The sequence below is a fragment of the Microcebus murinus genome, chromosome 4 (assembly GCF_040939455.1).
Source record: "Microcebus murinus isolate Inina chromosome 4, M.murinus_Inina_mat1.0, whole genome shotgun sequence".
Lineage (NCBI taxonomy): Eukaryota > Metazoa > Chordata > Mammalia > Primates > Cheirogaleidae > Microcebus > Microcebus murinus.
In genome coordinates, this window is record NC_134107.1 from 23,208,434 (window position 1) to 23,226,962 (window position 18,529).

At 53.6% G+C, this 18,529-nt stretch overlaps 1 protein-coding gene across 1 annotated transcript in view; it reads right to left on the reverse strand.

Moving 5' to 3' along the window:
* Window positions 1-18,529, reverse strand: part of TSPAN18 (tetraspanin 18) — a 177,335-nt gene that overhangs the window by 150,448 nt on the left and 8,358 nt on the right. The window lies entirely within an intron of this gene.

An 18,529-nucleotide genomic window follows, 5' to 3' on the forward strand; every position in this document is an offset into this window, starting at 1 on the left:
TTCTCCAAAGAAAATATACACATGGCCAATAAGTATGGGAAAAGATGTCCAGTATCACCAATCATTATGGAAATACCACTGCAGTGAGATACCACTTTACACCCATTAGGAAAGCTCAGCTACTGCGCTGGGGGGGACTGCTAGCAATCTCTCTTCATCTCTCCTCCTTCCCCTCTTCCACTCCTCCTCCCTCCCCCCTTCCCCTCTCCCCCCCCCACCCTACCCTGCCTCTGTACTGCCCTGCCATCTATTTCTGGCTCCTAGATGAAACAACACCCTTCTGTGTCCCTGTGTCCTAAGACTGCAAGAACTCCCGGTCTGTGCCCCAAGAAGAGCAGCATCCTCAGAGAGACCCCAGAGGCCAGCTCTGAAGGCCAGCTCAGCCTCAGGCCCCCTCTCCGGTGCCAGGGCACAGGATCCTGGCTGGGCCGCTGCCAGCCTGATGCACTGCTGTTGACAGATAAAAGCTCTGCAGTTTATGGCTCCAAAGCAAAGCCAGGGCTTTGTTTTGCTTTGTTTTAAATTAGCAATGCAGGGGGTAGGCCTGGGGGAGGAGGAGGGAGAGGAGCCCAGGCCGAGCTCAGGAGTCTCTGGCTGCCTCTGCTTCTCCACAGCCCCCAGGGCAGCCCTTAATGAAGCCGCCAGAGCCCGGCCCAACCTCTCCACCTGCCCTTGGTTCACTGGGGGAGTGAGGTGCTTCCCACCCCCTACCCTGTCACTCAGCCCTTCACTCTCTGACCCATAATGAGTCTCCACCCAGGGTCTCCATGCGGCTGAGGTGGGAGCCACAGCACCCTCAAAGATTGGGGTCTCTTTCTGCGCAGGAGCCGAGGCCACTCCCCAAATGTAACTGGACACAGCACAGGGGGCTCTGGGCTCTGCCACCAAGGGGCTCCCAGTGGCACGGGACTCCCAACCTGAGCCTATCAGTTCCCAGCGGCTTGGGGAGAGTGGAAGGGCCAGGGAGGGAGGGAATGTACCAACCCCATAAATTAGCACGTGAAGCTGTTTATTCTAGATGCATCTGCCATAAACAATCACCTCCCCTCACGCCTCCCATCTGGGCAGGGGCTCTTCTGCAGATGGCACTCGCCAGCCAGGGACTCTGGGTGGCCTCCTGCCTGGGACCTGCGTTACACAGACACGCCCACACTGGCCAGCTGAGCAGGAGGGAGAGTGGGGAGCCCCTGGGAGCCGGAGACCCCTTGCCACCCGTGGGCTTCGCCCCACATCTGCTTCCCCTTGTCCCGTCCGAAAGCACTTTCTCGTCACCTGAAGGAGGGTAAGGACAAGGACTATCCACTGCACCTCACCGCACATTTGAGCTTCACTCTTACTCCTCCCACACCGCAAGGGGGTATTGACACTCTCCCCACCTTACAGAGGAGGGAAGTGAGCTGCAGCATTTTTGTTAGGTGGCTAAACACTGGTGAGTCCTTTATAGAGAAAGGGAAACTGAACATGAACGATGCTATCTACAAGTCTGCTAAGGCTCACTCGCTCCCACAATGGGGAAATGGCCAGCAGACCTGCCAGGCAAGTGGCCCTGCATCCCGGACCTCTGCATCTAGGAACTCGCACCCCGGACCTCTGCATCCCGGACCTCTGCACCCCGGACCTCGCACCCCGGACCTCTGCACCCCGGACCTCGCACCCCGGACCTCTGCACCCCGGACCTCGCACCCCGGACCTCTGCACCCCGGACCTCGCACCCCGGACCTCTGCACCCCGGACCTCTGCACCCCGGACCTCGCACCCAGGACCTCTGCACCCTGGACCTCTGCACCCAAGACCTAGTACCCAGGACCTCTGCACCCCGGACCTCTGCACCCAAGACCTCGCACCCCGGACCTCTGCACCCTGGACCTCGCACCCCGGACCGCTGCATCCCGGACCTCTGCACCCCAGACCTCAAATCCTGGACCTCTGCACCCCAGACCTCACGTCCCGGATTTCACATCCCGGACCTCTGGCATTTGGTACCAGAAGGGCCTGGAAGCGCTAAGGATTTAAGTGACTTATCCCTAGAGGTGGAGCCTACACTGCCTGGCCCCTGACTCCAAATCCCACACACTTTGCACTGTGTCATCGGCCTGGATAAACACACAAGTCTTCTGCCGAGAGGCCAGCGTTCTCCTGCCCACCAGCAAAGGAGGGCACTGAGGCCTGACCAGAGAAGTCAAGCATCTTGTCTACAGTCACAGAGCTAAACCCGGCAGAGGAAGGACCAGACTCAGGATTTTGTCTGCAGCCAAAGCTGCCCAAGCCACCGCGTGCACCAAGCCCAGCCTAGGACACATGTGAGGTCCTACATCTCAGGCCACGGGGCCGTTTGAGCGAGGACACCTGGCCTGTCAAAGGCTGCAAGAACAGGCAGTGCTCTGGCTCAGGGTCCAAGAAGAAAGGAGACCGTCTTAGTGCTGAAGTTGGCTTTGGTATGAATTGTGTCTCAACACGTTCCAGACCTTGCACCCCACGTGGATGCCATGTGCAGTCTCCAGCACACAGGAACGCACGTCCAAGGACATTCTGCCTCCGAGAGAAGCAGTATTAAAAAGCCGCACGACAGTAATAGAGATGTTGCTGAACTGGCCACCCTGCAGCTAGCGAGGAGGCTGAAAGCTGAGTGCTAGAAACTGGAATCCAGTGAAGGGCCTAGCCTGGGGCCAACCACAGCCTCCCTCGCAACTGGGGCTATTAATTCAGACTTGATAACCCACAGGGTTGCGGTGGAATCTGGGAAAACTGCACCCCAACTCTTTGTAATTCTTCCCTGCTCAAGTCCACGTAAATATATTCTAATGCAAAAATGGTCTGCAGGAGGCAAGACCGCAGAGCCATTAGCATTTTGATGGGTTTTCCCAACACGTGCAACCAGAGAGCTTTAAAATTCATAGTGGGAAGATTAATCCTTCAAGCCAGCCACACTCCCCCCTCCCCGGCTTGAGAAGGCCAACAACTTTTTTACCCCTTTAAGACCTTGATTAGGAAAAGAAAGTTAGGAAACCAGAGAGCTCGGTCAAGGAGTCCTAGAGAGAAGAGAGGAGCCTGGCTTTCTAGACTGAGTGTCTGGCCCTCCAAACACAATTAAACGGCAGGATTAGAGATGGGTGATGAGATGGGAAAGGCTGCCACACTGCAAGGAGCTTCTTTGACTCAACAGTCTGGGAGAGGAGCCCTGCCTGTCCCTAATAGCATGGCACATCTTTTTGTAACTGACAAGGGCCAGTCCTCTGAAAATCCATGCTCACTGGAATCAGCAAGCACCCCTGAAGTGAGTCACTGTGTGTCCACATAATAGATGCTTGGGACAGAGAGATCAGGAAGACAGTTCAGCTCAACAAATCCTCATCTCAAGAAACTCAGTTCCAACGGAGAAAGAGATGGGAAACTGACAAATACAGTAAAATGTGCCAGTGGCAGTGGCAAGTCCAGCTGCCCTGGGACCCCTGCAGGGGGCTGGGGGTACCCACAGAGGGTAGGCTGGGTTTTGGAGCAGTCCCACCCTTTGGAGGATTCCTGGTCCTTTCTTAAACTTTTTTTTCAAAACTGAATGTATTAAGTGTTAAAGGTGAGGTGCACAGTGTCTTCTAGCACATGATCAGAAACAATATATAGATACTGTTAAGAAAAATCATCCAAAACGTGGAAAGAAGACAAGGAGAGGCCTGTCTCTTTCAACACCATATTGGAGCCCGTTTAGCAAGCCCACCCAAGGATCATTTAATTATTGAGGGGATTTTAGAGAACTGTAACTTTGTACGAAGTTACAGATGAACTTGTAGATTTTTTGGCTGGTAAAAAAGACAAGCCCCAAGGTTGTGGTCATATTGCCCTATGGGGCACTAACCAGTTTTGTAGCCACGCCAGCTAGCTCATTCCACCGTTCCTCTCCAATGCCTATATTACAACTGTTCCTCCAGTTCTCCTGAGAACCAGCTTCACCATCCTACTGGCTCCCTTCCTAATTAAATCAATCTCTGACCTATGTCCATTCTAGATTTATATGAGAGTGATGGTTTTAATTTTTTGAAATTTATACTGACAATACAAGCCCAATCACATATATGTATATGTATGCAAACACACAAAAACTGCCAAAGAACAAAATTTCAGCAAATTGAGTTTCAAAGATCTAATTGGTTTTTACAGTGATTCATGAATTGGGCAGCATCCCATCTACAAAATAGAAAGACATTCCATTGAGCCGAGCAGAGGGCGTGGGCTTTATAGGCAGAAAAAGGCTGACGAAAGCCGAAACGAGGAACTAGGAAGTGGATCCATCATTTTAAAGTTGCTTTCCTTGTATGGGTTAAAGCAGAGGGGCCTTACTTATCCTGCCGGCTAAAACTGGCCTGTTTGGGGATTTGGCTATATCTCTCTCCAGATGTCTCAGAAGGTCAGATCTTACAAGCAAACAGCTCAGGTTTCTGTTTTGGTGATGCAGAACCTTAGCATGAGTGACTCCATTTTGGGTGGGTCTGTTGGGGCCTAGAGCAGGAGCTCTGTCAAAAGCAATGGCCTCCCATCAATTGTATTTAACAACACACACACACACACACACACACTGCACAGGGAAAGAACTGAAAAGAAATACAGGCAAGTATTATCTTTAGGTAGTTGGGATATGTTATGTGTGATTTTTATAATCAGAAAAAGAAAAATAATAAACTTTTTTTTTTTTAAACAGAGTCTCACTCTCTTGCCCCGGCTATAGCTCACTGCAACCTCAAACTCCTGGGCTCAAGCGATCCTTCTGCCTCAGCCTCCTGAGTAGCTGGGACTACAGGTGTGCACCATGATGCCCAGCAAATTTTTCTATTCTCTGTAGAGACAGGGTCTCAGGTCTCACTTTTGCTCAGGCTGGTCTCAAACTCCTGGCCTCAAGCGATCCTCCCACCACAGCCTCCCAAAGTGCTAGGGTTACAGGCATGAGCCACTGTGCCCAGTCAACATTATTTTTTACATGCATAAACAATTACACTGCCTTCTAAGATTTCCCAAACTAATATCTAATGCAGACTGCTCGCTTACCCCGCCAGGCACTTTACTGAACACGTATGTGATGGATTATCGCATTGGGGCCTCATTCCCACCCTGTGAGAAAGGTACTGTTACTGTCCCCATTCTACAGATCAGGAGATGGAAGCGCAGTCCGCCTAGGATCACAGGTGCAAGCAGTCAGAGCCGGCATCTGAGCTCCAGGCAGCCTGGCCCGGAAGCCTGCCTGCCTCCCGAGTGGAAGAGGAAGAAATAAACACATCTGCTGGGCTGCCAGGGTCAGGCTTGGAGAAGACGGTGTTCTCCGCCCACTCCCAGAACACGGAGCGTCCGGGGAGCCGAGCACGGGCCTCGCCAGCCTTGGACTGAATGTACATGTGTTTCTCCCACGCTCGCAGGCAGGCACCGGGTCCTCGCCATGCCCGACACTCCCACCACACGGGGACAGCCGGGCACACAGTAGGTGCTCCACACCTGCTCTGACAGCATGGCCGGTGATGTGCTCCAAAAGTCAGTCTCTAACTAGTAGTTCGCCCCATCTCTTTCTTTGCCACACTAAAGAATTGGTTTATTACCTAGATAATAGAGCCAAAAAGGGCAGCCAAGAAATGGTTCAGTGAGTTGGAAAGGGCCCAGCCTAGAGGACCCTAGAGGACAGGGGCTCTGCCTCCAAGTCAGTGTGTGACCCTGGCCAAGTCACATCACCTTGGCTTTAAGACATCGGATGGCCCAGATGTCTTGCAAGCACCAGTCCTTCCTTTGCTGCACCTCCTCTTCACCCGGGTGATTTGCACGCAGCAGGCGTGGTGCCTGCCCCAGGGACCCCACCTATGGAGTCCCACTGAGGCTCTCTACATGGGCGGTCACCGCTGGCTGAATCCATGTGGAAATTAGGTTTAGCGGGAAGAATGCCACGTGGCCTGGAACACCACATTGGGGCGGGAGGCTGAAAAAGGGAGACTGTGGGAGTGGGCAGCAATGCTCCCTTAGAATAGGTAGGGCTCTGAGCGCCCCCAAAGCCTCCTCGCCTGTGGATTCATCCCAGTCATAATTTTTATTCATTTATTTTGTCAAATTGACTCTCCTAGGTCTCCAAACACCTGCAGACTCAGGCAGGATTCTCTGGGTAAATACTATATGTTTCAAAAGCTTCCAAATAAAGAGCCCCATTTTCCTTGTTTTAACAATGAACATCCACCCGGCCTTTCCCTATGGCTGTGAGGAAGGAAGGAGAGAGGATCATTGGGAAATGTCAGCTGCTAAGTAAGTGTCAATATTGAAAGATGTGTCTCTGGGTGATTAATTAAGACCAATGGCTGAAAGAAGCACAGAGAGCCCTCTTATAGAAAAGGAAAATGATTCCGCTGCTGAAAATGGTTCTAGCAGAAGCACCTGCTTCAGATTCCTCGGTGAGTTACTGCCCCTTTCTGGGTCTCAGTTTTATTAGCTGTCACCTACTGGCCTGTGGTTTTCAGAGTGGGTTCCCTAAGGGTCCCTCAGGAGATACCAAAGTGAAGGGGGGAGGCGGCTGGGGAGGGGGGAGCACCCCCATGTGGAGCAATTTCATATCTGAAAGCTCCGTGTGGAACTTTCTTTGAGTTCTGTGGCTGCAAGTAAAGTAGAACACCACTGGACTAAATCGTCCTGGGTCCTTGGGGTGATGAAACCCCAAGGCATTCAGGTGGCCGAATGGTTTGTATGCAAAGGCATTGCAGCGACTCATGCACAAAGTCACTTAGGGGAGAATTCCTCTGACTCTAGGCCGAGGCTCTCCACGCCAGGCAGCTGGCCTCCGTCCCCAGCAAGAGTGGGTGCCAAGACAGACCCTCAGACCACAGCGAGCGCCGGCCCGTGCTCCTCACGGCAGCCCGGCAGTTCTGGTTTTCTCTCCACGTTCCTAGTGCAGGGCCTGAGCACCGGAGAAGCTGGACCACCTGCCCTCTCCACACAGCTCCTCAAGTGGGGGTTCGACCCCAGCACCCTGCCTGTTATTCACCACCTGACGCGAACTCCCCAGAGAAGTGCAGAACTCTGTGTGGAAGGAGGTCTGGACATCCGCCAGTCCCTCTCCTCCATTTTACACGGGGTTAACTGAGCCCAAAGAAGGGAAGGGACTTGGCCAAGGTTCACGATGAACTTGCAGCAGAGCAAGATTGAAACTCAGACTCCTGTGTTTAGATTCTGGGTCCTGCCACTCTACCTGGGTCCCACTGGGCCAGGCTTTTGACTACGCGATCAAAAGCTTAGCTCAAGCATCAGACCACCCAGGTGCAGCCCCGGCTCTGCCAGACACACTGTGTGATCCTGGGCCAAGGACTGGGCCTCCCATGCTGCATCTCGCCACGCCCGAGATGGGAGTGAATCCACACTCACCCTGCAGGGTTGGTGCAAAGATCCAACAGGACAATGCATTCCACGTGGTGTGCTCTGCATAAATTCTGGCTCTCTTCGTCCCTGGAATGTCGTGGGGAGGACGGGGACACACCAGAACGGACCCTTCTAGTGGATCTGGTGCAGGAAACACAGGCTCTTTGTCTTGACTTCTGCCAACCCCTCCCCAACTAGCAGTGGCACCCTGACCGCTGCCTCTGTTTCCCCTGTCACCTCTGCTGGGGGCATCAGGCGAAGGAAGAGGAATGGAAGCAAGTGGGACGCTATGACGTCGTGTCTTCTCTGGAGTCAAGAGTGAGTCACCATCTTGAACTTTCTGTTTTCTCCTGACCTTGTGTTAATTTCTAGCTCAAAATAAAATGATGTCTCTTCAGTACCAGGAAAAGGCTAAAACATAATTCCGGGTTGGCACACGGTCTGCCTAATGAGACCGCATCCACTCGTTGGCGGAGCCGTGGAGTTTAAGATGCAGAAAGCACCTTATCTCCGATCACCCGAGATGCTGCAGAGGAAAGTGACGATCTCTCTAAACAAACCCTGGGAGCTTTGCCTCTGTTGAGAGGGAGGAAACCAAGGCCCACAGAGGTTAAGTGACTTGGCTCCTAACACACAGCCACACAGCCCGGTTGGTAAAAAGAAATTGGAGTGAGACCTCATGGCTCTGCTGGGAATGAGAGAGTGGAGGGGAGGAGAGAGGGAGGGAGGCTCAGTGGGAGAGTACCTGCGTGTGGGTAGTGGGCAAAGCGCAAGCGTAGGAGGCGGAGGGAAGAGTATTTGGGCCATTTGAGGTTCCACCTGCACTTTGAGCGTGGGAAGGTGAGTGTGAGCAAGTGTGAGGGTCGTCAGTGAGAATGAGTGTGCAAGAGGGATGTGAGTGAGTGAGAAATCCCAGGGCTGGGGAGAGAAAGAGTGTGTGAGAGAGAGAGAGAGAGAGAGAGAGAGGAGAAACATTTGGGCCATTTTCAAACTCCCACAGTTGAATAAATCGAAACAGATTGTCCTGAGACAAAGAGGCCATTTCAAACCGCATCCTTTATACCAAAGTCAACCCGAATGCCCCTTGGTGCCGTCTCACAACCACCCATCATCGCAGCTCTGACGGTTCACCATCATACTCAGAATTCCTAGGCAGCAACCAGGCCCAGGACAAATGTTTCCTCCTCGTACCAGTCGAGAGGCTGAAATGATCCACGCCCATTTTCCAGATAAGGCTGCTGAGGCTTAGAGAGGGGAAGTCACTCAGTCCCCACACCTCCCTGCCCAAGGGATTTCTGAGATAAGAGAGCTGTGGGCAGCAGAAAAGCAAGCAGCAAGCTTCTCGAGGAAGAGCTCTGTCCCTGAGAACGGTCCCCTTGAGGCCAGGCATTGGGGGCGGATGGAGATGAGAGACCCGGGGAGCTGGCATGTTCCCGGGCGCTGGCTGGCCCATGAGGCAAGGCAGATGCTCGTCCGTGGGCAGGGTGGGGGAGGCGGGCCTGGCTCTGTGACCAGCAAGACTGGCTGCTGGGAGCTGCAGTCACTGCCTGGCCTGGGCGCCTGGCCCTGACCAGTCAGAGGAGGACCCTGCCCTTTGATGCAAGCTGGGCCGCTGGGGACACAAGGCTGGGCCAGGGAGGAGGGCACTGTCAGGGCCCCAGAGAATGGGTTCCCCACATCCCGCCTCAACGTCACCAAAGAGAGGGCTGGATCCAGGCAGCTACACCCCAGTAACCGAGTGTCCCCTCCCAACAGGCACGAGGCAGGCAGGGGGAAACTGGGCACCTGTAGCTCACCTGACCATCCATGTCCATCGACATAATCTTGTTCTAACCCTAGAACAGTCTTTTGATGTGGGTGTTATCTTCCTCGATTTACAAATGGGTAAACTGAGGCTCAGAGAGACTGAATAACTTGCTCCAAGTCACCAGGATAGTCCGTTTAAGTAGAGTTGGGAGCCCACTATGGCCATAAGACCTTTGCTCCTTCCTAAGCCACCCTGCTCACCTGCAAAGCCTTTCTCTCTGACAAGGGTTGGGAGTCCCAGAGGGAAGCGCTTTGTCATGGGTCCCCTCCTCAAATCCCAGCGAGATCCTGAAGCAAAACGGGAGAGGCAACACGGCCACCCAAAGGGGGCGGCTGCTCACCCCCGGCCACTTTTGCCCCATGGGGGTCCAGACTGCCCGACCGTCCCATTCGTCAAGGAAAGCAGCAACCTAGAGTTTTATGCTCCATCTCCCACTTTCCCAACTGATTAGAATTAGCTCTAATATTTTGTCTCATTAACAGAATTTTTTAAATTGAAGTACAACACACAGAGAGAAATGTACCTATATCTGAAGTGCATAGCTCAATGAACATTCGCAAGCTGGGCACACCTATATAACACATATATGTCCAGCTACATGTACCTATATAACCTATATAACTGCTGACCAGACAGAGAAAAGAAACAGACCAGCACCCAGAAGCCCTTTTGGCCCCTTCCGGGCACTCCCCGACTCCTGCCCAGGGGCGATCACTGTTGGGACTTGTACCACCATAGATTCACTCTGCTCACTTTGAACGTTATGTAAATAGACTCATACAAGTCGCGGTTTTGCATCCTTAGACTGTGCACTTGATGCATTTTAGCCGCTGGCCGGAACATCTTCCCTATGAGTTCACTGGAGCCCCCCACACGCACGCAGTTTAGTGAGGCGGAGTCTAGCACCCACTGTATACTGGTGGGTGAACTGAGGCCTCCACAGGCTGTCAAGGGCTGTACTTAGTGTTTCTCCACCAGGATGAAAATACATTAAAATCACAGAAGCAGCCCCTTCAAAATGCACATGCTCAGCAATGCACTGGTCCAACTGCAGGGTACCAACCAGATTTCCTGAGAAAGGAAGACTCCCGAGCACCATTATTTTGAGATCCGGCCCAACAGTGAACCATCACCTTAGGTCCGACAGCAGCAAACCCAGTGACCTAGCACTCAGGTTCCCAGTGCCCAGGCTCTACCCAGCACCCCAAAGTTCTCCAAATCCATTCTGTACACCGGCACTCCGCCCTCCTCCAGCCAAGGCAGACATCAATAATTGATCTTGGCACTCCTTCCTGCTGAGCCTGGATAAAACAGCCTCATCCACCCTCCAGCAGGGCTCAAGGCAGGCCCTACCAATCGATCAGCATTGGCATTTGAGATGAAAAGTGTTTGCCATCCAGGTACTACCTCTCCGGGCTGCTCCTGCTACTCAGAAACCCTTGCTACTTTCTTAAGGGGTGCAGCCTCTTTACACCCAGCATGGTTATAAGAGAAACAGAAGGAACCAGACCCAAGCCTGGCCCCATTCTTCAGCTTATTTGATTCCATTCCTCATGCAAACCCTGTGAAGCTAGCTGTGAAGATAAGTTTTATCTCTGCTCTGGTGTATTTTTATTTTTCTGTTTGGTTTTGGAACTTGGCCCTGGTTTTTATAGATGGCAAACAGGCCCAGAGAGGTCTAGCGCCTTGCCTAGCGTCACACACAGCTGGGCTACAGCAAAGCTGGCACTTGAATCTACATGTTCATCTCTAAACCAGGGCTGTTTTCCTCCACTCCACCGAGTTTCTTGCAACCAATTAGGCACCACTGGAAAAGCCAGAAACATGACGGTAACCTTATTCATCTCAAACCAATCACATCTGTTTCCTTTCTCCCCTGCTAAGCAGTAAACAGTGGAGACAGGGCCCAGGCTGGCTGCAGGCTGGGCTCTCTGCGCAGGGACGAGACAGCGGCCCGGAGCAGACAATCTCACGTTGATCCCTGGGCTAGAGCAAAGAGATTTGCCCTAATGCAACTGACATTGGTGATCTGACATCGCCGAAAATTGCCTTTTCCGAAGAGCTACACACACAAAGCCAGGGAGGCCTGCGCTGGGCAGGCGCTGCCAGCGGCAGCTTGGGGGCCCTGTCGTCTCGTCGCTTTATGTCTTTATTAACATTTGCAGAAAAACTCACCGTGCGTTTTGCGCAAATGAAAACCAAGCAATCCCCTTTTCTCCCCTCAACCAGGCCAGGTGGCTGCTTCTTGCTCTTTCCCCCTCACTCATGCTAGAAATGTCTAAAAGTTCCCTGACATCCACAAATCGGCCTCGTCAAGGCCATTTATAGCAAAATGTGCCCAAAACTGGATGCTTGGATTGTATTACAGCAGCATCTCGTCCCTCAGTTTCAGCTCTTCCTCTCCAAAGTCTTTTCCTGCTGCGGAGCTCTGGGGCAGAGGAAGGTGCCCGGCTGGCCGTCCTGGCCAGCAAGCAAGGGCAGGACTCACGAGCTGCAGAAACTCCAGAAATTCCAGGAGCGGCTGCAGTGTTTGGGAGTCTTCCTGCCGCTCTCGGAGGTGGCAGAACGGGTGAGACCGGAAAGGACCCAAGGGCAACTCGCAGTGTGGAGGATTCCTAGCTCGGGGCACACGTCTTCCTACAAAGACTCAAATTTCTGGGACCCGGCTGCTCTGGCGAGGCAGGGCGGCCCTGCGCAGGGTGCGCTCAGCGTCCGGCCTGCGCCGTGACTTCATCCCCCCGGCCCTGCACTGCTGTTATCCAGTTTCACACGGAGGGAAAGGAAGCACCGAGACCGTAGCGGCCCCAGGTCACACAAACCAGAAAGGGACAGGGCCGGACTCCAGCCAGGGCAGCCTGACCCCAGACCCCAGCTCTAGGCTCTACCCACTGCGTCCCCCACCTCCTTCCTTCCGTTACCACCGAAGGGGCAGGAAGGGCTGGGCCTGATCCCGCTCTCCTCACCCCAGAGACGCTGGCACCTTCTGCCTCCATCGTCACCCGAATTTCTGACTTGAGCCCGCGGTAAGGCCTTACGGCACAGGTTCGGGACCCAGCCGAGCCCGCACAAGGGCATGTGTGCACCCAGGCACCTGAAATCCTTCTTGGGGTAAACGGCCACTCCTGTCGACAGCCCCCCTTAACTAACAGGAGAGTCAACCAGGTAGGCGTGACTGGGGAAGGTGACCTGCCAGCTCCCACAGGAGGGCTCTTAACAGAGGTGTATCGGGGTGTTACTCACTCTCAGGGGGTCAGGAAGCATCAGGAGTGTGGGAGCAGGTGCCGCCCCGTGAAGCTGTCCCTCTGCAGGGACAAGACAGGGAGCTGCCCTGGGCGGCTCCCGCCTGGCCAGGATCCCAGCCTGTATAAAAGGGTCTCTGTCAACGAGATCGCGTATGGCAGGGAGGGATGGTGAGTTGGGCGCTTCAGGGCCATCTTCTCTGTCCCTCCTGGCCTCTGCATGTTAGCGGTGCCAAACCTGAATCGCCCACACGGGGGCCAGGGGGTTCTCCAAGCAAGACCAGGAGGAGACACACTCTGTGTCCTCAGGCAGCCTCTGGGGGAGGGACAGAGGGGCCTGAGACCAGGGAGAGCTTGGGAGAGGGGGAGTGGGCAGGAGGGCCCAGGCTGAGCCAGGGGCCTGGGAGAGCGTTCCTACGGTAGGTGTGGCCGAGGGGCTTTTAAGACCAGAAAAGTCAGTTGTGCACTATTGGGGGGCACAGTGATGGAACCACCCTCCAGGTGCACCACCTGCAGCCTGGAATGTTCCATGAAAGTTGAGTGCACACAATGGAAGGAAGGCAGGGGGGTGGTGGACAGGGAGGAAGGAGGGAAGGAGGGGGAGGGAGGGAGGGAGGGAGGAAGGAAATGAGGAGGAAGGAAGGAGGGAGGGAGGGAGGGAAGGAAAGAAGGAAGCCGGGAAGCCAAGCAGGCTGGCTACATGCAGCAACACCAGGACCCATTTCTGCACTCCACACACCTCCCAGGCAAAAATTCCCTTACAATGGAAAAGGCCAGACCTTGCTACAGTTCAGACAAATCCTTCTAGTTTGTCATATACCCCTCTACCTGCTAGGTAATCTACCAAATTCTATGACTCAGCACCTCAGTTTTCCATTCTGTAAAATGGGGATAAAAATCTCACTCCAATCGAACTTCTGGGCATCAAATGAGATACAACTTATATGGGTCCGGGCTGGGCACCATGGCTCACACCTGTAATCCCGGCACTGTGGGAGGCCAAGGTGGGAGGATCACTTGAGGCCAGGAGTCAAGATCAGCCTGAGCAACATAGTGAGGCCCCATCCCTACAAAAACACAGAAAAATTAGCTGGGCGTGGTGGTGCACACCACCTGTAGTCCCAGCTACTCAGGAGCCTGAGGTTTGCTTGAGCCCAGTTTTGAGGTTGCAGTGAGCTACGATGACACCACTGCACTTCTAGCCTGGGCAGCAGAGCAAGACCCCGTCTCAGAAAAAAAAAAAAAGTGTACACAGGCCCAGCGTGTACATGGAAAAACTATATTTCTGGAGAGAAAAAGGAAGAGAAGGGGAGGGAAAGGGAGGGGCCAACAGGGCAGGTCTCTCCCGTGCCCAGCACCAGGCTAGCCACGTGACCTTGGTTTTGCTGTCCCTTATTTCCAGGTGAAGAAACTGAGGCTCAGGTGGGATAAGTAACAAGGACTCGACAGCTGCCTTCGGATCTCTTCCTTCTAGCAGGGTGTTTATTTTAATCCCGTGCACTTCTCACCACCAGACATGCACGAACTTACACTTTAAACTATATTATCATCATTATTATTCTTCTTCCAAAAAGATTCTATCAGTGAGGTCATTTTTCTTTACGCACACATACCCACACACACAGACTCTCTCTTCTCAAACAGGTCTGAATAGACCTTTGTGAGTAGCGGGACTGCGTAGCAAAAAGATTGCTCATTATTTAAATTCAATTACATAGCAACCACTTTTTGAAAAGAATATTTTTATTTGAGCTCATTGTGCTTCAAATCATCAGACACTTTCTTTCATCAAACTACTTGGAGAAGGAAAAATTATCAAATGAAAGGGAGGAAATGTTATGCATATCATCCCAGAGAGTGAAAATAACACGGATGAATTGTCCTCTTTTGCTCTTAATTTATTTAAACAACATCCCCACTTCCATCAACAGCCACGCCCTCGGCTTCCTGAGCGCTTTTCCCCAGGGGATGCCAGGCTCCCAGGTCACAGTCCCTGTCCCCTGTCTGTCCCTGTCCAAGACTCTCAGGGGAGACCCAGGAGCTCTGGAGTTGGAAGGAGACCCAGAGAACAAGCAGCCCCACTCCCCCAGTGTGGATCAGAAGTCCAAGGGGAACGTGAGACTGTATTAGAACCAAACCAGGACTGGGTCTGGGCTCAGGCTCTCTGGACTCCCAGTCCAGTGCTCTCCCTACAGCACTTCAGCCGAGGAACAGCGGGAGACAGCAATCCATGGGCTAGGTCAAGGCTGCGGTCCAGCTCTCCCAATTCCTTGACAATGCCACATTCCCAGGCCTCCTGGTCCTGCTGGGGGCCCAACACCCCTGAGCTGGGCCCCCAGTGTCCCCACGGGTCTCTAGGCACAGAGAAGGGAAAGGAGAGAGGCCCCTGGGGAAGTCCCACCTACAGCCCAAACCCGGACCCTCCGCAGCAAGGTGACTGCCCCTGGCTGGCCCTGTCCGCTCACGGGACAAGCAGGCAGCAGCCTCCAAGCCACTGTTTGCCTTGGCTCTGCAGCCTGCTTTCCCAGCAAGAATCCTCTGGAAAGGAAAATAAAACAACAACAAAAAGCCCTTTGATCTGCCCATCGCTGCCCCCATCACACGCTGGAGGAAGGCAGAGATGCCCTGTATCTTGAACCCCGGGTCTCCTCCTTACGCGTCCTCTCCAAAGGAACCCGGGGCTCTTACCCACACCCCAGCTGGCCCGGGTCCCAGACCCGGAGACACGGAAAGGGCAAGCCGATGCTGTGGGGACCGAGTGGGGACGGGCAGGGGGCAGGAAGAGGCCAGGGAGGGCTAGGAAACCAAGAGGGAGAGCAGATGGCCGTGGACCCAGGCAGCCTCTCAAAACAGGCGTCTCCGCACACTGCTCAGTGGGGCGACAGGAGACAGAGCGCAGTCCACCGGCGGGAACGGGCCCATCGCGCTGTCCATGCCGTGGAGCTCAAGACACCCAGCACAGTGCGCCTCCCCTCGCCCCACGTCCACCAGGAGAACCTCCACCGCTCCGGCTGACAGTCTCCTTCCCTGGGGGAGCTCCAACCGCAAGCACCCTCAGCCTCCCGGCCTGGAGGCGGCTGGAAGTGCCGGGGAGCTGATACCCCTGGGGCCCTCCACCAGCGAGACCGCCAATGGATACCCAGTCCTCGCTCGGGGCCTGCCGCCGGAGACACACGGCTGCAACCGGGCAGGAGCGCATGTGCTGACACGCAACAAGTAGACAACTCGCATCATGGGTACCCCAAAAGCCTCCACCACTGCGCAGTATACACACGTAGCAGAAAAAAGATAAATAAAACTACTTATCAAGAAAAAAAAGGAACAAGTAAACAAATGCAAGACCCAGGGCAGTGTGTATGGAACACCACCAGGTCCACCAACGGAAGGGCGCTGGGCACACGGGAGTGCTCGCTTACTGAGAGCAATTCAAGACACGCGAGCAGCTGGGGGCACCGGCTGTCTCTGGGCAAAGAAGGGTTTAAGGCTGATAGTTAGCTTCCACTGAACATGCTTTTGTTCTACTTCCATATTCTCTATGTTTATGCTTCATTTTTTTCTAGGTCTTTCACGAGTAAAACGTAATTACTGTCAAAGAGCTGATGACTCCAGGGAACGGACCGTCTGGTGGTGACATGTGGGCTCCAAGTTCGCATCTCTGTACCTGTTACCGGCTGTGTGACCACGGGCAAGTGACTTAACCTCACTGTGCACTAGATTCCTCAACTATAAAATGAGAATCATCAGAGTACTGAATTGTGTTAGGGCTGAATTGTGTCCCCCAAAATTCACATATTTAAGCCCTAACCCCGAGTACTTCAGAATGCAACTGCGTTTGGAGAGCTGGCCTTTGATGAGGTCATTAAGTTAAAGCGAGGCCCTCAGGGTGGGCCCCGATCCGATCGAACTGGTATTACTAAATATTATAAGAGGAAATTTGGACACACAGGAGATGCCGGGGGAAAGGCCCTGTGAGAAAGTGGCCACCCACATGCCAAAACAGAGACCTCAGAAGGAACCAAACACATCAACCCTTTGATCAAGGGCTTCCAGCTTCCAAAACTGGGAGAAAATTAACTCGACATGACTTGGTTTATGGAGTCCTCACAACAACGAAATAATAGGTACTATTGTTAGTCCAACGTTAAGGACTCCCAGCGGGTGGGCTCCAGTGTCCTTGCTGAAGCCATCCTACTGGTGGATAGGACCAGACGTGCCAGCACCTGGCACCCTGCAAGGGGTCAATACATGTGAGCTGCGATCATTGCCCAGGACAGCCTGGAAAGACTGGTTTGCAGAGGAGAAAATGGAGAGAAGGCAAAAGAATCTCTCGGGCACCTTGTGAGCACCTGCCGGGCACCCGGGTTGGTGCCAGGTGCCTGGGACACAGGAATGAGCAGACACTGTCCTGCCTTCCAGAGCTCGCACTGGAGTCGATGGGATGGATGTTTAAAACATCACGCAAAGTCAACAACTGCCGAACAGTGACAAATACCACTAAGGAGAGGACTTAGAGCTCCGTGGAGTGATCAGAGCCAACAGATGGGGAATCTGGCCCATTTGGGAGTCAAGGAGGACTTCCCAGAGGAGGTGACTTCCCAGAGGGGTTGGGATCCGGAAGATGAGGAGGAGTCAGGTAACCAAAGAGGGAGGAAAAAACAGTCCAGGGAGAGCATGAGGAGAGGCCCATGTGGCTGGGGACAGGAGAAGGGAACAGGGCAGCAGGTGGGCCGGAGACAGGAGTCAGGCTTGGGTGCGGCGGGGGCAGGGGCCACATGAAAGCCTTCTGGACACAACGGAGGATCCATCGAAGGGTTTTAAGCAAGGCGGCTAACATGATCGCATTACACAACAGATGTTTTCCCTGGCAGCGTGTAAGCTGAACTTCTGTAAATCGAATTTATTGTTCAGGCGGTAGGAAGCAAGGGGAATCTTAATTTGTCTATAAATCGAATGAAGACCTTCTAATCCAGCTGGCATTTGCTTAGGTCCGGGCTCCCTGAAGTGAGGTGCACCTGCTGGGCGATCACACCGGAGAAGGACTGGCCGTCCCTGGAGCCTGGAGACGTGGGGGAGCGTCTCCGACCGCATGTCAGTCTGTTCCCCGCAAGCTCACATGCTGAATGTGATCTCCCCCTGGGCCACCACATCCTGCTTCCCGTGGTGGCCACAAGCTTCCCGGGCCCCTTCCTCAGCTTCTCCTCATCTCCCCCTTCAGCTAGTACTGCACTGCCATGAGGAGGCCTTCTGTCCCCAAGCCCCGGGGCATTTCCATAGCACCCTATGGCTCCCGGGCTTTGTTGCCACGGTAACCCCAGTCCTCCACATAAGAGGGGTTCAAGGGTGGAGGCCTTGGTGCATAGCAGGGAAGGATGGGATCCCAAACTAAGAATTCATTCATTCATTCATTCATTCATTCACTCGTTCCATCAGCATGTATAAACTGAGCATCTGTTCAACCCCAGGCACTGAGCTCCACCCTGCAGGCTCCACAGAGAACAAAACAGAAACATCTCTGCCTTTGCTCTGCAGAGGGAAACAGATGATAAATAAATCATATAGAGTAATTCTAATATTCATGGCATACTTTTGATGTCCCACATTCTATCCTAAAAGATGCATTTATGCATTTTAACCAAACCCTATGAGCTGAAATAATAACGCAGAGAATTTAAGTGATTTTTCAACGACCAGACAAATGTCATGGTAGGAGGCTGAACCGGGATTTGAACCCAGGCCTTTGTGTCCAGAAGCTGCACTCCTAACCGTCCACCGAAGGCTGCCTCCTCTGCTCGGCCGTGCCAGGGTGTGGCTGCATATCAGAGCCGTCCCGCCGCCAAGGCTGGGCCCCAACCCCCCTGGCCCTCAAGGGAAGGGCTCTGGAGCTGACAGTCACCGCGGAGCCCTCCCGGGGGCCTCCCTGCACAGATGCCACCCTGGGGAGAGAAGCCCAACTTGCAAAAGTCACCGTGACTTCTGGGGTGCTGAAGGTGAACCCAGGATAAATACCAAGCAAGAACGATTCATCTCCACAGATACTCTCGACCTGCGAGGAGACGGAGCCGGCAGGCAGCTCCAGACAGAAAAGTGGAAAAAAATGCAGGTGGTACTTTCCATT